The sequence below is a fragment of the Erythrolamprus reginae genome, chromosome 6 (genome assembly GCF_031021105.1).
Source record: "Erythrolamprus reginae isolate rEryReg1 chromosome 6, rEryReg1.hap1, whole genome shotgun sequence".
Lineage (NCBI taxonomy): Eukaryota > Metazoa > Chordata > Lepidosauria > Squamata > Dipsadidae > Erythrolamprus > Erythrolamprus reginae.
The window spans coordinates 66,092,182-66,110,218 of record NC_091955.1 but is presented as its reverse complement, the minus strand read 5'-3'; the positions used below and the strand labels follow the sequence as shown (position 1 = coordinate 66,110,218).

At 39.0% G+C, this 18,037-nt stretch overlaps 1 long non-coding RNA gene across 1 annotated transcript in view; it reads left to right on the top strand.

Annotated features, from left to right (window-relative positions):
- LOC139169639 (uncharacterized) overlaps positions 1-18,037 on the top strand; it is a 71,473-nt gene that overhangs the window by 880 nt on the left and 52,556 nt on the right. The window contains exon 2 of the long non-coding RNA XR_011559506.1: positions 2,363-2,494. This is a non-coding gene — a long non-coding RNA (uncharacterized lncRNA). The remainder of the gene's footprint in view (positions 1-2,362; positions 2,495-18,037) is intronic.

Sequence of the window (18,037 nt, the reverse complement as noted above, 5' to 3'; positions counted from 1 at the left end):
ATTTGTTTGGCTTTGATTCCTTCACATCTTATGAGGTATATGTGGATTAATTTCATGTAAAAATAAATGTTTTGGTTTGACACATATACCAGGAATCTGGTGTTTTTTCCTTGTGAAAAAACTTTGTGGCAACCTCCTTTGGGAATTTACTTTTCTAAATTGTTTATGGTTAGAAGAGAAGGGAGAATGCAGATGAATTGTTTGTTGCTTGTTTGAATTTTCACAAGACATCCTAAAAAGCAACAACACACCCACGCAGAGTTGATATTGACTAATCAATTGTATATATAAAGCCACAAGCAAGACATGAATGCCACATAGTTTAATGTGCTGTCTATGAGAAGATATGGGTAAGTTGGGAGGATTATCAATTTATTCAAAGTGTTACGTCCACATGCATTTCCCAGGATGGAATCAACACCAAGCATCCTGGGGGAGTTGCTAGACCTCAAGCATCATATCAAGACCTACTGCTGATGTTTTAGAATACAGTAATCCATTCAACCAGCACTTTTATGAAAGCCAACAGCTGGATTTTATTTTTCTCAAATTCCCCTAAACTTAATTTTACATAAAACATTTAGACTGTACGACTGATTATGTGCCAACAAGGCATTGATTCCGAGTAACCACACAGATAGATTTTCTCTATGAGAATCTATCCCTAAACTGGTCTTTCAAGTCTCCCAACAATGCACTAATAGCCACTGAAACTGACTTTGTCCACGTTGTTTTTGTTTGTTCTCTTATATTTCCTTCCACCTTTCCCAGCTTTTCCAGAGAGCTAGGTCTTTGCATAATGTATCCAAAACAAGTATAATTTGAGCTTGATCATTTGTGATATGTTCAATGATCCATTGTTTTAATTTATAGGGTGTCTGTGATATTCTCAGGAATCTTCTCCAACACCAAAGTTCAAAGGGCTCAATACTCTTTGTATCCTCATTCTTTAGAGTCCAACTTTCACTTCCATATAATGTTAAAATATCCTGGCTTTTGGAATGCTGATCTTTGTAGATATAGACACATCGCAGCATTTGAATATCTTTTTCCAAATCTCCTCCATGGCTGCTAGGATTGTGTTCCTTGTTAAAGGCTCCATTGTTTATTTAATAGCCCAATTTCCAGGTTCCTACAATACATCTGGCAAAAATGTTTCTGACAAGTTTGAGACTCTCTTTGTTGTGCAAGTACACCTTTTACAAAATTAATGGTTTGATCTATGTGGCTAGTGCTACTGGAGCATGCCCTTTCCGGTATAGTTGGAGTTCTCGCTAAAGGGTGTGCTGGAATGCAAACTTCCTTGTTTCAGAACTACCTACTGTTGTGAGTGGTCCACATCCGGCTCAGCTGGTCACAGATTTTGAGGAGGATGAGCTGGGTCCACCTGATATCCTAGGCCAGTGTTTTGCCAGTTAAGTCTGAGTCTGAGAGTGAGAGTGAAGGGGAGTTAGAACCTGGGGTACCACCAGAGACTGTAGAATCCCCAGCTATGATAGTGTCTGAGTCAGAGGATGATGGGGACATTGAGGACCCTATATTAGATGCAAAAGTCAGAAGAATTAGAGCCAGACATGAATATCTCTATAGACCGGGGTCTAGGCATTGAATATCTCTATGTGACATTTGGCCATCCCTGGCAGTATATAAGACAGGCTGATGGGAAAAAGGGGTGTGGAAGACAATGTTCATAATGGAAGGCAGAAGGAGGGAGCTGAGAGACTTCCTGTTCCTTTGGATCCTTGATTCCAGCTTTTGTATTGAGCTGAAAAATGTCTTTGGACTGCCGTGAGTACATTAGGAATTAACATCAGCCTGGAAGATTTATAGCCTTCTGGCTAGCAGCCTAGATTTTCACATTATCTATTGCAAATGAGAGAGGCAGCCAACCTCATTCCATTGATGTAATTTTTGTACTACAGAACTGTGTTTGAAAAAATATACTTGCTATGCTAGCTTTTAACTTCTCGGTGTGAATTGGGTCTATTCCTAGTAATTGGGACAGCCAGGCAGAACACCTACTATTATACATCTCTAGATTGCCTGGTAAGATTGGGCATTGCTGACAATGTTTTACAATGATCCCAATTCTTCCTCTTGTGCCATATTCAGAGAATAATGCTGAGTTTCTGAGTTCTGGGTTTCATGTTTGTCATGCTGTTCAACACTTTGAACCCTTTGAGGAGGTCAACCAGACTTGTGGGGTGCTCCTTACCACCAATCTTTAAGGAAGTAGACATAAAGTTTGAAAGTTGGCAAAGTTTTAGAGCAGGCTGGATGAAGAAGCTAACATTGAATCAAGAACAAGGTGCTAATCAACATAAGGTTGTGTTCCTTTATAAAATTCCTTAATTGTTATTAGATTCCAGATGATGGCTGTGCCAAGAAAGCTTGGAACAATGATTCCTGATTTGTCAGTTGGAAACCTTCCTGAGCTCCTCAGATTTGTTGATGTGTTGGTTTATCTCATCTTCTGCAACATGGAAACACTAAAGTAAGTATCTGAAAGCTACAGTTGGTACAAAATAATTCAGATAATCTTATAATTGGCCTCATATGATGCAAAGATTTGCCCTGATGGCCCAGGGCACATAGTTGCTTAGGTGTCACAATTGAAGGTGTTGATTTTGATTTTGTCTTGCTGACATTTCAAGCACTAAATGGTGATTGAAGGATGTTCAAATTTCCCTCCATTGTTAATAGCCCACCTTTGTGATAAACCAGAAGGGCTTTGCTATGAGTTGCTCCTCTGCCCTGGAACACACCAGTTTTTACCTTCCATTCTCTTAGAGACATATCTCTTTTGCTAGATTTTGAATGGTTAGGCTATTTTAGATCAAAGTATTAGAGTTTTTGTTTGGTTTTTTTAATGTTAATAGTCTCCTTGAGAACTTGCCAGAATAGAAGGGTGGGGTATAAATAAATAAACAGTTCTGGCATATTCAGTAAAGCATCATCAAACAATGTTTGGCTTAGTGAAATATTTGAATCCAGCCCCAGTCTGCCTAGCTAAAATTTTCCTTCCCCTTTCTTTCTTTCTTTCTTTCTTTCTTTCTTTCTTTCTTTCTTTCTTTCTTCTTTCCTTCCTTCTTTCTTTCTCTTCCTTCCTTTCTCCATCATCCATCCCTCCACCCACCACCCACCTTTCTATCTATCTGTCTGTTTGTCTATCTATCTGTATATCTGTGTATATGTCTGCCTGCCTGCCTGCCTGCCTGCCTGCCTGCCTGCCTGCCTGCCTGCCTGCCTGCCTGCCTATCTATCTATCTATCTATCTATCTATCTATCTATCTATCTATCTATCTCTCTCTTTCTACATATCATTATTCAAATCTTCAGTAATTTGCAGTGTTAGGAAGACTGTTTTATTTATTTAAATTAGCACTATGGAACATGCAACTTTTCCAAATTTATTGTTAACACAGTCTATGAAGGAGGTCCCCAGTAAGGAGCTCTTCTTGTCCTACATCTTTCAGGCTTTTAGTTCTGTGCGATGATTTCTATATGGAGGAAGAGGTATAGGTTGAACAACAAATGATTGGTTGGTTTAATATAAAAGAGCAAAAAGTTTAAATCTTATTTATTAGGGCTGTGCAAGCTCCGAAACTTGCTTGGAAGTTCTTGATCTACAAGCACAGTACTTCTTACTTATTCCTTACAACAATCACCTTTTCTTTTTTTGCATAGATTGATAGATGTTCCTTCTTAATAACTTGTTTCATTAAAGCAGGGGCTTCTTTCTTTGGCTGCTGCAGAAGCCTAAAAGAAGTGAAAAGGCCTACTTTAAGAAACAGCAGAGAAGGCATGTCTTTGTATATGTGTGAGGTCTGAAATATTTTTTTCCAAATCATTTTAAAACTCCGCATAACTATAAGATTTATTATGCTGTTCTCAGGTTGATAGTAATAAGTAAATTAATAAGGTTTCTAAGTCAGGGGTGGACAAAGTTGGCTCTTCTACGACATGTGGACTTCAACTCCCAGAATTCCTGAGCTAATCATGCTAGCTCAGGAATTCTGGGAGTTGAAGTCCACATGTCATAGAAGAGTCAACTTTGCCTACCCCTGTTCTAAGTCGTAATTAAGGCTTGACATGGTATATGAATCCATCCAGTTATGGTTTATTCAGTGTCAGAGTTAATCAAACTATGGCTGAGTGTGATTAGCCAAGTCATAGGACTATTCATCCATCCATTCATTGTTTTTATTGAATGCTCAGTTCCTAAGGATTCTTGGTGATTATCAAGAAAGAGACAGTTCCTGAAAAATCATCGTTGAGTAATGTCTTGCCTTGCCCACTAGATGGTACTTTGTGCCTTTGTGTGGCAGGCAGAGGCAGCAGCTCTCTTATGTTTGTTCTGGTAGTAGCTGCTTTGCTTTGTCAGGAAGCTTTCAGTGATGGCGCCATTTGCTCACATCCAAATGGCACCCGTGCATAATAGTGCACATTATCAGGAGGGAAAGTAGAAAAGGGAAAAGTGGTTGTCATTTTGACTTTTTGTATTAGGTGCAGAAAACTCAGTGAAACAGAATACAGCCAGGGTGCCAAAGAGAAGAACTATGAGTTCCCCCGCAGAAAACAATTCAGGCTTGTTCAAAGACGTTGTGAATTTATGCTGCAATTCCATGGTGCTTTTTGCTGCATAACTATTCCTGCTGATTACAGAAAGCCAATGGTACAGTGGTACCTCTACTTAAGAAGGTCTCTACGTAAGAACTTTTCTAGATAAGAACCGGGTGTTCAAGATTTTTTTGCCCCTTCTTAAAAACCATTTTCTACTTAAGAACCTGAGCCCAGAAAAAATTCCCAGGAAATTTATTTATTTATTTATTTTGTCCAATACACAATACACATTGAAGAGAATAGCCATGTAATATTTATAAAGACAAGGATAGAAGAAAAGATATAAAAATAGAGAAGAAGATATATGAAAGGAAGAAAAGATAAATGAGATAAGGAGAGACAATTGGACAGGGGATGGAAGGCACACTAGTGCACTTATGCACTTATTGAGAGTGGCACGAAAGCCCGGCCAGTTTCCTGCCATTTCTCTCTCTGGCTCAGTGTATGGGAGGCAGCCTCGCACTGGGTGTATAGGAGGCACTTGCTCCTCCTTACCACTTCAGAGTCCCTCTTTTTTTTTAAGCCTTAAAGTTTTGGATTTTTTTGATTCTCCTCCCCTCACTTTCTTCCTTCTCCAGCGACTGTCCTCCTCTTCTTCCTCCTCCTCCTCCCAACCAAATTCCAAGCTTTTCTTTCCTAATGGGTTTGCACGCATCATTTGCTTTTACATTGATTCCTATGGGAAAAATTGCTTCTACTTAAGAACTTTTCTACTTAAGAACCTGGTCATGGGACGAATTAAGTTCTTAAGTAGAGGTACCACTCTATTTTGTTCAGCCTTATCTAGCCTAACTATTGTTTTGAACTCTTAAAATAAGTAACGATTCCTCCAGGTCAAGTTCGACGCCAGGTAATTTCATGAATGCGCAGAGTATTTTTAGCAACAAATGGTTTGTGCCCTGTTTGGGGATGTTTTTCAAGTGTCTCTGGCAGATCTTGGAGGTCGCCCAGCTCTATCTTAACTTCCAAGTCCAGATACAGTCACATGGGTGCTAGCACTTTTTAGAGAACAGCAAAATCAGCCCTAGAGAAGAAAAGTGGTGCAGCTTTCAAAGTATGAAAGGGGGGAAAAACAGAGTGCAAATACATTCATAAAATGGCTTGTGATTTTTGTGGCTATTAATATAATCAGACTCCAGTGGGTTTAAAAGCTGGGAGTAGGATGATCAGAGCCTGAACATATCAGGAGGACTTTAGAAAAATACAAATGAAGGTGAGAGATCCTTGGTGCTCTCTTGTTTGTCTCCTTGCAAATGTTTCATTGCCCAAACTAGGCAACAACATCAATGCTGGCAACCAAGTGTCTGAAAGAAAACAACCAGGCTCAGAAAGCACCAAAGACCCCTTCGTTTCATCTCTAAGCTACAGATATTCTCCTTTATTGGTACAAATGAAGGTGCTAACAAGTTGAGGCTTATGACAGTTGCACAAACACATTCCACACTGTGAGCTATATCCGAAGTTGAATGAATAGATTCCTGGGAACATAGCAGGAATTCCTTTGCTCTCCCTGTCCTTGGACCTGCTCAGGCCTTAAATACGCTCTTATTTCTATAAGAACTGTAAACTACTTCAGAGGATATTTGAAGCATGCACTTTCATGAAGGCATTAACTGGGGTTAAAAATCAGATCTGCAGGCAGAACATTCATCAGCGTGAGTGACAAATTGAATATAACAAAATAAAATAAAAATGTCATATTAATTACACACACAGGCACATAAAACCACAAACCAATTGGGTGTAATTTGTTTGGTTTAGCTTATTGGGTGAACCTGACCATTTAACAAGGCTGTGTGAATTCGGTCTCTGGCTTGCAGAACAGGTCTAAAAGAAAAACCAGTGCGATAGATGAGTCCAGTATACAGTTTTGAGAAAAGGCAATACTGCTAAACTCAGAAATCCATTAAACAGGGGTACATCTACTTAGGAACTCTATTTGTTCGGTGACCAGGTTCTTAAGTAGAAAAGTTTGTAAGAAGAAGCAATTTTTCCCATAGGAATCAGCGTAAAAGCAAAAAATGTGTGAAATTGAAGAAACCACAGGGAGGGTGGAGGCCCTGTTTCCTCCCAGGAGATTTGTAGAGAGGCCCCACAGAGGCTTCTCCCCACCTTTCCCTGCCCTGTTTCCTCCCAGGAGAGTCCTAGAGAGGCCCCACAGAGGCTTCTCCCCGCCTTTTCCGGCCCTGTTTCCTCCCAGGAGATTCCACGGAGGCTTTTCACTGCCTTATCTGGTTACAGTTTCGGAGGCTTGGATTTGTAAGTGGAAAATGGTTCTTGAGAAGAGGCAAAAAAAATCTTGAACACCCGGTTCTAGAAAAGTTTGTAAGTAGAGGAGTTTGTAGGTAGAGGTACCACTGTATATGAAAATGTTTGGGGTGCCTGAGGCACAAAAATAATACAGGTAGTCCTCAATTTATGACCAATTGTTTAGCAACTATTCAAAGTTACAAAAGACACCCCCCCCCCGGCAAGCTACTTATCACCCAGTTTCAAAGTTACAGTTGCTGCAGCACCCCCATAGTCATTCACCCTTATAACTGACCACAAAGACATTGGGCCTGTTCCCTACCCACCATCAGCCATAGTTTATTCTGCAAAGGAAATTCCCATCTCTTATCATGAGACAGGCCTTTGCAACCGGTCTCTCTGCTTACAACACAATTTTGCAAATCTTATTTGCCAAGTTCCCCTTTGGTGGTTTATTTGTTGCTATTTATTTACCATGTTATGGTAGTTAATCACTCTTCAAGCAACCTCAGAGCATTCTCCAAGTGATGCTTAGAGGACATGGATAGAATCATTGGGTTTGTTTTTAAATTTCTAACATATAGATATGACCCCGGGGGTGGGGGAGAGGTATAGGAGGTCTAGTTATTTCCATAATTATTAAACATTACATATTTATTCCATTTGTCTTTTCCTAAAATCCAGAGAGTCTCAATGGCAATAACAGGACAAGTAGCATTATTGTGGCTTCTACCAGGATCTAACATCCGTCTTTTTTTTTCCAAATTACAAAATACTTTGTTTTATCAGTCAGGATATCTCCACCTTCCTTCCATTCCATTTTCTGTGTTATTCTGGATATAGATTTTCAGTCACATTGAGCATATTCTTTATTTAATGCATGTTTATATTGCAAATACATCTCAAAGTGGTTTACTAACTATAGAATGCAACCATAAGAACAATTGATTGAAGGAATATATCCAGTGAAATGTATTCAACAAGAAGGAAAGAGAATCCAAAGCCACATTCGTCTTGGCATCCCATCTATGTGGGGAAAATTCCAACAAAGAAACAAGTCTTGATGACTACCCTGTTTCCCTGAAAATAAGACGTACCCCGAAAGTAAGGCATATCAGAGGTTTTGCAGAATTTGCTAATATAAGCCCCCCCCCCCCCCCCCGAAAATAAGGCATAGTCAAGTTTACATACGGTACGGTGGAAAAACATACGGTACCATTCAAAGCTGTCCATAGCGGTACTGTAATAATGTGGCGTCCCCTGCTGGCCCCTTCCATCGCTTTGTACCATCCAGTACAGCAGACACAGTCTGCTGCTGTCTCACCGCCATTACAGTCTCCACTACAGTGCGTAGACTGTAGTTCCTCTGGTGGCCGGAAGCTGCAATAGCGGGAGTATACTGTTGTACCATATAAGTGCCGTCGTTTGTGTGTGTGGCTGCCATACTGACAGATACCGTACCGTAATCAGTGTACCGTACGGTACACTTTCTTTGGGGGTGTCAGCTTTTCTGCCTGTGAATTTGTCTTATTTGAGAAATATAAGGCACCCCCCCGAAAATAAAACGTAGCACAACTTTGGGAGCAAAAATTAATATAAGACAGTGTCTTATTTTCGGGGAAACACAGTAAATAATAATAAATCACAAGTTTCAGAAGGAATTTATATTCCAGAATATAAATGCACCAGTTAACTAGACCCACAAGTACCAGTTAGTTCTCCGTGTTTGTTGTAGAAGACACATGAAACAAAGGCTTCAGTTATGCATTTGCCATCTTTACATTTTTGACGTTATCTTTGTCCCGCTGTTATCTTTGGTCCAATTGGATAGACAGCCTAAGAGGAACCTTTTCCCTATAGTCCTTTCATCTGTCCCTGATCTACAGTCTCAAACCTGGAGTTTAGACACGTCTGATATAACACATGACTCTTTAAGACACTACATTTCCATTGCTAAGAAAGACAGTTAAACAAATTGCACCTCATTTTATGATATTTGTGCTACATACAGTTGTTCAGCAAATCACTGCAGTTGTTAAACAAATGGAACTTCTATAGATTTTGCTGGTGGCTAGCCAAATGTTACAAATGGGGACAGTGCAATTATCATAAATACCGTACATGCCAGTTGCCAAATACCCAAATTTTGATCATGTGACCACTGGTCATAATATCACCAGTATGAAAACTGTTCATAAGTTACTTTCTTTGGCATCATGACCTTGAACAGTCACTAAATGAATGGTGGAAAATCAAGGATTGCCTATATGTCCATTTCCTGCTTTGGGGCGGTCTATTTGCTTACTGTTTTCTATTTTGATTCATTCTTCAATTAGCCCCATTGAGTCTCTTGACCTCTAGTCCAACAAATGTATGGGTGGGTAGCCAAGTATTGAAAAGGAAGATTTGAATGGTACATTGTAATAGGTTGGGACATGAAAATATTTCATCTGTATGTGTGGGAAAGCTTTTTGTTTGGTTTAGGAAGCAATTAGGACTAAAAACGTTACCATATTCTGAGCCATGTATGTCTTTGTCTCTCTGCGTCTATAAATATAAAGTATAAGTATAAAACCCAGATTTTTAAATGATATTTTGTCACAATCAGTAGTTCATGTTACAGTATTTCTCTCCGTGTGCTGACATGTCTCAGGGAGGATACTTGATTATATCCTTTAACATTTAAGCTAAAATTCAGTCATTTGTGAAAGACAGAATTGGAAAGAAAGGAAATCAGCTTTTCTTAATGAGAAAGGTGGAGTTCGGTGCCAAATGGATTTATTCATAAACATTGTTAGGCAGGAGAATAGAAATTATGTTTTCTAAATGGGAAAACATGGCTATCTACATGGTTCTTTATAAATGGGATAATGCGATAAGCATTATAGCCATTAAGGGGATGGGTCCTTGGAGGGAAAACAAAGCCCAAAGCAAAATATAGAATTAGTATTTTATTAAGTCCAACAAAAATACAAAAATTGTGCATGCTTTTGAGGTTCAAAAATCCCCCCCCCCCAAAAAAAAAGTTGAAAAAAATAAATCTGTGATTTTAAAGCTATGTCTGCCCAGGAAGCTTTCATGTGTACATTCTGAGTCTTAACCAAATAGTATTCAATTGTGATTTAAAAAAAAGTATAGGAAGAAATAGCAAAGAAATGAAATTAAATAGTGTTTTAATAATACCTAATGTTATAACCGATAGATTACAGCTTGTAAATTTTTAATCACAATCTTGAGAAAGCAATTTCAAGGATCCAAAAAGGCGAATCAAGTAAAAAAACAGTAAAACTGCATTAATCAAAATTAGACTTTCAAGATTCTAACAGTTCATTAATATAACTGATGAAGCCCACTGTTGTACTGCAGTATGTTCCTCTACTTTGCATCTTTAATCGCTTTCCTAGTTTAGTGTACTAGTTAAGATGTTTATCTTCAATTGTGGCGTTTCAAGTTCAGATCTACCAGCAGCCCTGGAAAATGCCTTCCAGGATTATTATTATTATAGACTTTTATTAACTAAACATGAAACTCAGTCAACTGAATATTTAAAAATGTATCACAAATATCATTGATATGGGTTGCTGCCAAGCGTCCTAGGTGATATTATTATTATTATTATTATTATTATTATTATTATTATTATTATTATTATGTCAGTACAACACAGCAAACGACATCACTATGCTGGATTTCGTATTTCATCACCAGTTGGGCGCTTCCCAAGCACCTAGGACTGCGTGATGTAGCGGCGAATTATTTTTGCCGATCCCAGTAAAGCGGCCTTTTGCAATTGACAGATGGAGATTTTGTCAATTCCGATGGTTTTCAAATGTCCGCTGAGATCCTTTGGCACTGTGCCAAGCATGCCAAGTACCACTGGGACCACTTTCACTGGCTTATGCCAGAGTCGTTGCAGCTCGATTTTTAGATCTTCGTATTTCACTAATTTCTCTAACTGCTTCTCCTCAATTCTGCTGTCTCCTGGGATTGCGATGTCGATGATCCATACTTTCTTTTTCTCCACAATCAGGATGTCTGGTGTCATAGTTCCCTCTAAGCTGAGCAGTGAGCAATGGCTCACTTAAAAATCAGCACTAACTCAGAGTTTTTCAAACCTGCCCAGAAGCCGAGAGGGAAAGAGTGAGAGGGAAAGAGTGCCGCCCAGTCCCAAAGGGACTGCCGCTCAGACACTATACTTTTCTGCCCACCCCCCAAAAATATTAGAGGGAACACTGTCTGGTGTGTTATGCTTCAGAATTCGGTCAGTCTGAAGTCAGAAATCCCACAGTAGTTTTGCTTGCTCATTTTCGAGCACTTTTTCGGGCTTATGATCCCACCAGTTCTTTGGCACTGGGAAATGGTAGTTCTGGCACAAGTTCCAGTGGATCATCTGTGCCACAGCATTGTGTCTATGCTTGTAGTCAGTCTGTGAGATCTTTTTGCAGCAGCTGAGTATGTGATCGATTGTTTCATCTGTTTCTTTACAGAGTCTGCACTTTGGATCATCTGTTGATTTTTCAATTCTGGATTTGACAGCATTTGTTCTAATGGCCTGTTCTTGTGCCGCCAGTATCGGTCCTTCTGTCTCCTTTTTGAGTGTTCCACTTGTAAGCCATGCCCAGGTCTTTTCTTTATCCACTTTGCCTTCAATCTTCTCCAAGAACTGGCCATGCGATGCTTTATTCCGCCAACTGTCCATACGACATTGAGTTACATTTTTTCTGTACTGGTCCTTAGTTTGCTTCACCTCGAGAAGCTTCCTATTGTTGATTTCCATCAACGCTCTTTGCTCTCCTTCACATAGTCAGCTAATGCATGCTTCTCTTCTTCCACTGTCTGCTTCACTTGCAAAAGTCCTCTGCTACCTATTTTCCTTGGTAAATACAGCCTGTCAACGTCACTGCGGGGGTGTAGTGCATGATGGATCGTCATTAATTTTCTGGTTTTCCTGTCCACGTTGTCCAGCTCTGCTTGAGTCCAGTTCACTATGCCAGCTGTGTATCTAATGACAGGTATGGCCCAAGTATTTATAGCGTTGATAGTGTTGCCACCATTCAGTTTGCTCTTCAAAAATTTTCTGGTCCTCTGGATGTACTCTTTGCTGATCACAGTTTTCACATGACCATGCTTGATATTAACCAGTTGCAAAATGTCCAAGTATCTGTAGGCTTCCTGGCTGGTGGCACTTGATGGTTTGACCATTTGGCATTTTAATGCCCTCACTTTCAGTGGTTTTCCCCTTTTTCAGTGCCACTGTGGCACATGTATCCAGGCCAAACACCATGCTGATGTCATTGCTAAAGATTCGCACAGTGTTGGTTAGTGACTGTATCTCAGTTTCTGATTTTCCGTACAAAAAAAGAAAAGAAAAGAAAAACAAATTACAGTATTATTATTATTATTATTATTATTATTATTGTTATTGTTATTGTTATTATTATTATTATTATTGGGGGGAGGAAATGAAAGAAGATACTAAATCTAACAAACAAATGATGTACAGATGAAACATTCATGGTTGGTTGCAGAGGTATTCTGACTTCCAATAAGTGTTAACACAACTTTTTATTTTAAGACTTAATTTTTTTCCCTTGTTTCCTTGCCACAATTTTTAAACAATAGGCGTAATGCATCTTTCTTTTTCATCTATCTAATGCATTAAAATAGCTGAAACAGTAGATTTTCTGGAAGAAATATTTAGTTAAACAGTTTTGGCTAGCTGTCTGGATCCTGCAAGTTTAAATGACCTCCACATTTTTATTAAACTCTAGGTTCTGCAACAGACGTTCACCTTTCTGTCTCCCTGTTTCAGTTAATATGTAGGTACTTCACGTAGCCAAGGTATAGGTTACGAATCAAATACAGACACTCCAAAATCCAGATAGAGTCTGGTTTAAAACAGATTATAAAACATATTCCAAAAACTTACAGCAAGGCTATTGGCATCTTCATTGGTATCTTTAGATAATTTGCTGCTTAACTGAAGCTTGACTCAGATCCTTATAAATAGAGCAAGGCACAAATGGCCTTCCAAAATTCTCCACCAAACTTTCAAAGAAATTGGGTGGATGATTTCTTAGAATTTATCCAGCAATTTCTCAAGGGCAGGAATACCATTTACTGCAGTAAAACTTTGAAATTACCACTCCTAATATTCCTGGCTATTAATCATAATGGATAGGATGGCTGTTGTAAGATGTAACAATACCTAAAGGGTAACAGACTTTATAACCAGCTTTCTTATCTTAAAAATAATCTCTGTTGTATCTAGCCAAATAGTTACTTTCAGGATTGAGGTTAGACTGTCTCTATGCTCCAGGTGCATTGTGTAGTAGTCCACTAAAGGAACATATTATAACATTTCCACTGATGATAAACTAGCCTTACTACATCTTGCTGTTTAAATCTAATTTTAGACCTACTGTCATCCCTCATTTGGCAAGACATTGGCCAATGTGTGGGTCTCAATATTATGTATTTTCACTTATTCCCCCCTTTTCTTTCTATAAAACCAAATGCAAGTCCTTGGAGAGGGGCAGCATACAAATCCAGTAAGTAAGTAAGTAAGTAAGTAAGTAAGTAAGTAAGTAAGTAAGTAAGTAAGTAAGTAAGTAAGTAAGTAAGTAAGTAAGTATTCAAGGAGAAAAGAAGAGGAGGCAGAATCTATGGATGAACATCCAAACAACACTCCTAGAATAAAGATGTACACAAAATGGAAAGTGTGTTTACTTCCAGACATTCTGCTAAAATCTTCTCTATTGCATATGGTTTACCGCAGGGGGTGTCAAACTTGATTTCATCAAGGGCCACATCAGGGTTGTGTTTGACCTTGGGGTGTGTGTGTGTGTGTGTGTGAAGGTATGTGGCCAGGGAGGTATGGCCTGCTCAACATCACTCGTGTTGGGGGCACCTGTGGTGGCCCAAATACTTTACTAGCGAAAACAGGCTCCCGAGCTCCGTTTTCAGCTACGACGGCCTCCTGCAACCCTCTGCCATTGAAAACGGAGCTCAATTTTTGCTGGCAGAAGCACTGCGGGGCAGTCCTTTACTGTTTCCAGGGCAGCCCTGCGAGCCAGAAATAAGCACCCGCAGGCCAGATCTGGCTCCCAAGCCTTGAGTTTGACACCCCGGTTTACCAGGAACAAAAACTGCTACAATTATGTTGTCAACGCCCCAAAGAGCATCTGAGAAATAAATCAGAATCGATTCCAATTCTCACATAAGACATTCGATTTGTTAGCAGAGCCGTGTTGGATTACGTTTTGGCCATTCCGATACTAATTTCTCTCCAGTACTCCACTCAAGTTAAGGTTCATCTCACATCCCCACACCCACAAATGCAATCTCATGGACCAGTCCGGTGCAGGGATTCACCGACTTCCTCTTTTGTATAGTTGACGCAGAACAAAAGATGACCTTGGACTCTGAGAAAGGAATTTGTTTTGGCTATCAATTTCTCTCTTACCCCTCCCAATTCCCTTATGCTGTGTTACTGTGCCAGGCCAAAGCCTCTAACTCCACATGATGGCTTTCGACCTGACATTTATTTGGGGTTTTACCATAATAAAATTTACAGGAGTTTTATAATGATTTTATGAAGATGGTAGGTTAGGAGCTCAGGCGCTTTCAGTACTGTAATATCATAACCCACAGGTCATTTGCCCCTCTGCCTGCTGTTTCCCTTTCTATCCCTCTTTCAGACTTTTGAGATAGACACTGCAGCAAATCCAAAAATGTAACTTTTTTCTTATACTATTTATTTTAGAATCTTGAAAGCCTACCTCAAAACTTCATTTCATGTTTTTAAGGAGACCAATTTTAAGGTAGAACTGTTCAAACTGTTCACACATTTTCATAATGCATCAAGAGGTAGATGTCTTTTTATGATGCCATTTAGAAGCTATGATTGAAGTGGTCCACAAGCTTAAATAATAAACAAAATGATAAGCAACAGGGGCTAACCTAACAATAGCAATAAACAAACAAACAATAATCAAAGCTGGCCACAAGGATTTTCTTGGCTTTCTATATAGGCAAAATGCAAGAGAATAATAATTTGCCATTAAAGTCTTATCATTAACAGAAACACTGTTTGCAAACCATCTCTGTCTTTGATATCAAAGAACATCTGTGATGGAGTAATAAGCACAGTTGTAAAAATAACAGGCTTTGATTTCACTCCTCAGTTACGTAAACATAACCACCTCCTATAGCCTTGAATACAGTATATCACACTTGTGCCTTCTAGCCAGTAAAACACACATACATACACTCTCTCTCTTTCTCCCTCTCTCTGTTACTGGTTTTTTTTTCCAGATTATAAGACACACTGGAGTATAAGACATGCCTTAATTTGGGGGGAGGAAAATAGGAAAAAAATCTGCCTACCAGGTATTCATCTGGCTAGCATCTCAGTCTGGTCAGCTTCAGCACATTGTTTTATCCCTGGTTAGGGCTTAAAAAAAACCCTTATTTGGAGAGAGTAACAATGAAAGCTTGCAAGCCGGTAAGAGCTGGGAACATTGGTTAAGGCCGGAAAGAATCATTCGGAGCAAGTAGAGCAATGAAAAAAAACAACCTGCAAAGACTTGGGGCTTGGAAAACATTCTTTGCAGAGAGTAACAAATGAAAGAGCCTGCAAAGTAAGAGCTGAGAAGATTGTTAGCAGCTGGTTAGGGGTGGGGGGCAGTGTTCCCTCTAATTTTTGGGGTGGGTGGGTGGGCAGAAATGTATAGTGTCTGAGCGGCAGTCCCTTTGGGACTGGTCGGCACAGAAATAATAAATAAATAAGTAAACAAACAAACAAATAAAAAACCCACCCTGTTTTGCCTCAGAGAATTTCAAAATAAAATACTGTACTGTGTGTCTATAACAGTGAGCTCATAATAGGGCAACTCTATCAATATCAAAATGCCACTTAAATAGTTGAGCTAGTTTCAAACTAGATTTTGATTTTCTTTCTCTCTTCCTTACTCCCATTCTTTTTCTTTCTCTTTTCCTTCCTCTCTTTTTTCTATCTGCTTCTCTCTCTTCCTCTCTCCTTCCCTCTCACTCTTTCCCTCTCGGCTTTTTTGGGCAGGTTTGGAAAACTCTGAGTTGATGATGATTTTTAAGTGAGCGATTGCTCACTGCTCAGCTTAGAGGGAACTATGGGTGGGGGTGGGGGTGGGGAGGAGAGCTACATTCAGAGTATAAGACACACCCAAATTTTTAGCCTCTTTTAGGGAGGAAAAAGGTGCATCTTATATTCTGAAAATACAGTATATTTCATTAATTTTATGAATGTTTTACTATGTGGAGTCTGAGATTTGAGGTGCATTTGTTGCTCCACTCTGTATCTGATATCCCATTTATTCAATAGGATTTGTTCAATGTGAACAAATTAACTGCTTGGGTTCACATAACATATAAAGGGAAACTCAAATGGCTGCCTATCTCTCTTTCTCTGCCTATCTAGCTACCTTACTTGGCTGCTTACTTTACAGACAGTATTTGTAATATTCCCCAGTTATAGGGATTAAGGAATGTCTACTACAAAAATAGAGTGTAATGAAATAATAACAGAGGCAGTCACCTCCAACCACCTAAAACTGAATGTTTGAACAGTTCAGTGTTCAAGTGTTTACAAAAAATGTTAGGAGGGTCAAGGTCAAATGTACTTTTTAGGAAGGGGACACTAAGGCATTCTAATTGCCCATTCTGTACCAGCTGCAGTTTCCCACTCACCTTCAAAAGGAGCCCTACATAACCATCTGTAGCAGTGGTTTAGCTACATAGTAATCAGGCATAAACTACTACTGCAAATGAATCCAAGTCTAGGTAAGACACACTGGTTAGAGCAATATCTGCCCCGATAGCAACCATAAAGTGTCATAAAGGGCTTGCAACCTTCTTCACACTATAATATTTTTAGTATAGTGTTTTTAACTAACAGTGCATGTTCACCTGAACCGAGTAGAAGCAAAATAAAAATATAACAGACCAAAATCAGCAATACAATCATTTATAACATTTCCAAATCCTTGTACTGTACAACTTAATTTAAAATCACCAATACATACTTGCCACCACGAAAAAAGGCTATTACCACTTCATAAATATCTGGTAGAAGGAATATTTTAGAACCCTTTTTAGTTTCAGAATGTAATCATAGTTCAATTTTGAAGGACAGGAGCTAGATGAGAACAAACTATCACCTAAAATGGCCATTCTGTTGGAAGGAAAAACTAACCAAACCTGATTTTATGAGTGAGACAAGCTCAAAAGAACATTAACACTAATCAAGTTATTCAAATAACTGGGTGTTCCTATACAAACGGCTCAAAGATTAGCATCAATTGGTTACAGATAATTATCAAGACGAATGTTAGTGGATTACTGAAATGTGTAGGAGTATACAGCAGTTTTTTCTTGGTGGGATTTACTCTGAACTTGTTTCTCCAATACAATTCCTAACACCCCTCAATAACTACTACAGAACTTGGGCTTGGTCTAAGATGGAAAAAGCCACAAAACTATATTCCCTAGTGATTTCCTGCGGAAGTTGCATAGATTGTGAACTTGAAAGCAGGAAATTTTTTATTGATCTATAAGCCAGATTTAGAGCATTTTCAGGTGAATGGTAGAATACACTGTAAATATTTTTTAAAAGCAATGAGAGTAAAATTTAGGTTTTGATTCTGCCCAAAGTCTCCATGGTCTACCAAATCTTACCATGTTTTATCCTTGCTCCATTTTTCCTTTTAGGTCAGAAATCTAAAAAGTATATCAGAAGAACACCAACAATAAAAAAGAATCTACCCGTCAATAGAACTTGGTCTAAGGAGGAAATTGGCCTATATGACTTCTATTCTATAAAGTACTGCATTTAAAAGCAGGAGAGGAAGCAATATATTATGTACATCAATATTTTTTCTCTCTATTTGCATTCTCATTTTAATGATGTCACATATGCTTTTTCCATAAGCAATTAATATCTAGCTTTTGTATGTACGTGTGTACGTCTTAGAGGTAATGTTGACTTCTGGTGACTGACTTGACCTTGACTAGTCCTCGCAATTTCCTAGACAAGGTTTTCCAGAACTGGTTTGCCATTGCCTCCTTACTAGGGCTGAGACAGAATGATTGGCCCAAAGTCACGAAACTGACTTTGTGCGATTTAGCC